We start from the raw sequence: 4,179 nt of genomic DNA on the forward strand, positions 1-4,179 counted from the left end.
ATAACAGTTAATCTCTATAAGTTTTCATTGCTCTACGATTAAAATTGTGACCAGAAGCTGTTCACAAACAAACAAACACGCACACACAAACCGAGACGAAAACATAACCTCCTTCCAACTTCGTTGGCGGAGGTAATAAATAACCAAGTACCTGCCATGCTGAACGCATCAGGTCACCAGGTCATCACTTCACCTGAGGTCACATTGTCTGCAAAGACAAGTCGTTTGTTGCAGGAAACGACCTTTTATATTACTACGACTCGCTATCAATGATCCCACATCGGTCAACTGCAATAATTGCTGACACAGCGAGAAATATTACCATCGTGATGTGCAGGCAGCACCTTCCCAAATGGCTACAGAAAATGAATATGAGTAAGTACCTCCGCCAACGAAGTTGGAAGGTGGGTACGCTTTAGCCCCTGTTTGTTCATTTATGTGTTGTGTGTGTGTTGTGTGTGTGTGGTGTGTGAACAGTTCCCTAGCCACATTTTAATCGTAGAGGAATGAAACTTGAAGAGATCAACTGATATGAAAAAGCTGGAAATTGTTAAATTTTGGAAGGTCTAGCTCAAAGGTCAAGGTGATGGTCAAGCCAAATGTCCAATTCAGGTAATCAGCCATAAGTTTGGACGTCGTTGTCACAGACTTCAAACTTGGTTCATATTTTTGAGTGTATGAAACTCCTCAACAATTAATACATGTTAAGGTCAAAGGGCAAGGTCAAGGTCGAGCAAAAGGTGGAGAAATAAGCTGCCGCGGTGGAGGTGTGCCCTCTACTGATTGCTCCTCTAGTTGCACACAATTTCTGGTTGAACAAATGGGCACTTTTTGACTTAAAAATACCGAAAGCTCAAACATTCCAATATCAAATACTTTCATGAACATCGAATGATTTTCAATATCCATTATACAACGCTAATGTAAACTGATTGAAATAATGAACTACATACTTTTAATATACGATGCCGGCATATTAGGACATTGTGCGAAATGCATAGTACATTAAACTTTATAAGTTCGAATTCTCTGTATTAGCTGACCTAAAGTGAAAGCCACGTACGAAACCAGAATTTCTCAAACCATTCATCAGACGAAATAAACCAATTTGTCCAAATTCTAGTGTGATTGATTATCATTTTAGTGATTGCTTCGTCAAGCACAGAAAGAACACATCTTTAGAGCTGTTTTGGACGAGTTTATCATAGGTAAGTTGCTGTAGCAGTGTGTTGATTTAAATTGGACCTGCTGTAGCAGTGTGTTGATTTAAATTGGACCTGCATAGCAAAAAGTACAGGTTATGTCTATATATATATATATAGTATATATACTGTATATATATAGTATATATACATATATACAAATATATGATATATATATATATATATACTGTATATATACAGTATATATACAGATATACAAATATATATATATAGTATATATATACTGTATATATACAGTATATATACATATATACAAATAGTATATATATAGTAATATATCGATACAGTGGTATACATATATATATATATATATATATACATTATATATATATATAGTATATATACATACTGTAATAAATATCAATATATACATATATATGCCTATATATATTTGTATATATAGACAAATACTTGTGTAATGTATATATATATATATATAGTATATATAACGTATAAACTCCACGCTACATATCTCTTAATACACCTCTTTTCAACTGGTTGTGTGTGTAATAAACTTGAAAACCCTTAAGATTCTTCCTTTCGAAAACTAGTTTTTCTTTTCCATTCCAATTCTTCTTCCCCACATCAGAGTCTGCTTCTAACGACATTTTAACTTCCGTTTGCTCGTCTCCAGGTTTCTGTGACCTACTCTTGCAAGGATCTGATCCAGCTGAGACAATCTCTAAATACATTTTCCTTGGGAATTTGGAACCTAGAATAGTTTTTTTCAATTTTCATATTGCCTAGAATTTCATATCTTTTATATTATCATTTATATATATATATTAATATATATATATAAACATATATACATATATAGTATATACATATATAGTATATACATATATAGTAAATACATATACAGTATATACATATATATAATATTCATATATATACATACATACATATATATATATATATATATATAATCTCTACTCATCTCTCTCTATTCCCATCTTTCTCTCTCTATCCCTATCTAACTCTCTATACATCTCTCTCTCTCTCTCTCTCTCTCTCTCTCTCTCTCTCTCACCATCTTGTTATTCTATATTCGCTGTGAATTCAATCTCTCTCTTTCCACTCCTAACCTCACCCCCCCCCCCCCCCACCTTGATATCTCCTCGTTCGTCCTCAATGATACAACGCAGCACCATCAACTCTCTCCCCCACCTGAGGATCGGGGAAGGATGCCAGGTCTGGTGCAACATTGGGGAAGGGGTTACAGGCGAGAAGAGGGAGGGGGAGTCCCCCCAAAAATGCAATGGACAGGTCTGAATCGGGGGTAGGGGGTTGGGGGGGGGGGAAGACTTGGCAGTTCTTGGATAGTGGGAGGAATTCATAGATAAAGGATGAAAACAGCAGGGTTGCCAGGTTGGTCTTTTTTCAGGACAAAATATCTCAAATTTGGCCGTTTTGAGATTGGTTGGTTGATTAATTGGTTTGAAGTTTTTTTCCAATCAATAAACTAACTAATCTCCAAAAGGGAAAATTTGAGATATTTTGGCCTGAAAAAGGGCCAACCAAAAAAGGTGGACCTTAAATACTATATTTTTGGTCTTTTTCTACTAATGGGTTGGGCTTTTAAAGCTGCGGTTGTTTAGAAGTTGGCATTTTCTCATTTACAAAACCTGGCAACCCTGAGGAGAAGGGGGGAAAAGTCTTCAAGAAACTGTGTGTCGATGGATGGGGAAGAGCTATGCTAGGAGTGGGGGGATTAGCTGGTAGAGGGAGATTGGAAGGATGTAATTGGGAAGATAATTGGAGAGAAAGGACTTCGTAATTATGATGTGCTCTTGGTTAGGATTGGCTGGCGAGATTCAATTTGAGAGGGCGAATATAGACAAGATGTTGCTAAGGAGAATGTCCCGAGTAACCTTTGTCCCAAGTAACCTTTGTCTCGAGTAACCGTTATCTCGAGTAATCTTTGTCCCGAGTATTCTTTGTCCCGAGTAACCTTTGTCCCGAGTAACCTTTGTCCCGAGTATTCTTTGTCCCGAGTAACCTTTGTCCCGAGTAACCTTTGTCTCGAGTAACCTTTGTCTCGAGTAACCTTTGTCTCGAGTAACCTTTGTCCCAAGTAAACTTTGTCCCAAATATTCTTTGTCTCGAGTAACATTTGTTCCGAGTTAACTTTGTCCCGAGTATTCTTTGTCCTGAGTAACCTTTGTCTCAAGTAACCTTTGCCTCGAGTAATCTTTGTCTCGAGTAACCTTTGTCTCGAGTAACCTTTGTCCCGAGTAACTATTGTCTCAAGTAATCTTTGTCTCGAGTAATCATTGCCTCAAGTAATATTTTTCTCGAGTAACCTTTGTTACGAGTAACCTTTGCCTCGAGTAATCTTTGTCTCGAGCAATCTTTGTCTCGAGTAAACTTTGCCCCGAGTAACTATTGTCTCAAGTAACCTTTGCTAAGAGTAACCTTTGCTAAGAGTAACCTCAAACTTTCCTAGTATCAATGGCATGCATAAAGATAAGAAAATATAATAACAAATTACCTCAGGATAATGGAGGAGGAAATTAACATAACTTGTTTTTCAAACAATAGGTTTTCCTACTGGGTTAACTTCGTAAACCTCATCCGAATGATACGTCCTTGAGTAAAAGAAATACATATACATGACATACCGGAAGGTCAAATAGGATCTGAGGGGGTCCAGTTTCAGTAGTGAAACTAAAGGCAATATATTTCGGAGCCAAAGAAAATGGAAAAAAAATATTCAATACTTATAGCGTACTGTGTAAAGAGCATTTTAAATAGCAACCTTTAGAAAAAATAAGAAAGGAAGGACATTCCAATTTATCGTGAAGAATGAAGTCATCTGGAACTACGTAAAATGGTGAAGTCATTCTGAAGAATGATATAGCGGAATGGGATCACCAGGGGAGGGGGTTCTCGTAGGGAGGGTGCCTCGTAGAAATGGGGGTCTCGTAGAGAGGGGGTCTTGAATGAAGGGGGT

Source organism: Palaemon carinicauda, chromosome 7, assembly GCF_036898095.1.
Source record: "Palaemon carinicauda isolate YSFRI2023 chromosome 7, ASM3689809v2, whole genome shotgun sequence".
Classification (NCBI taxonomy): Eukaryota; Metazoa; Arthropoda; class Malacostraca; order Decapoda; family Palaemonidae; genus Palaemon; species Palaemon carinicauda.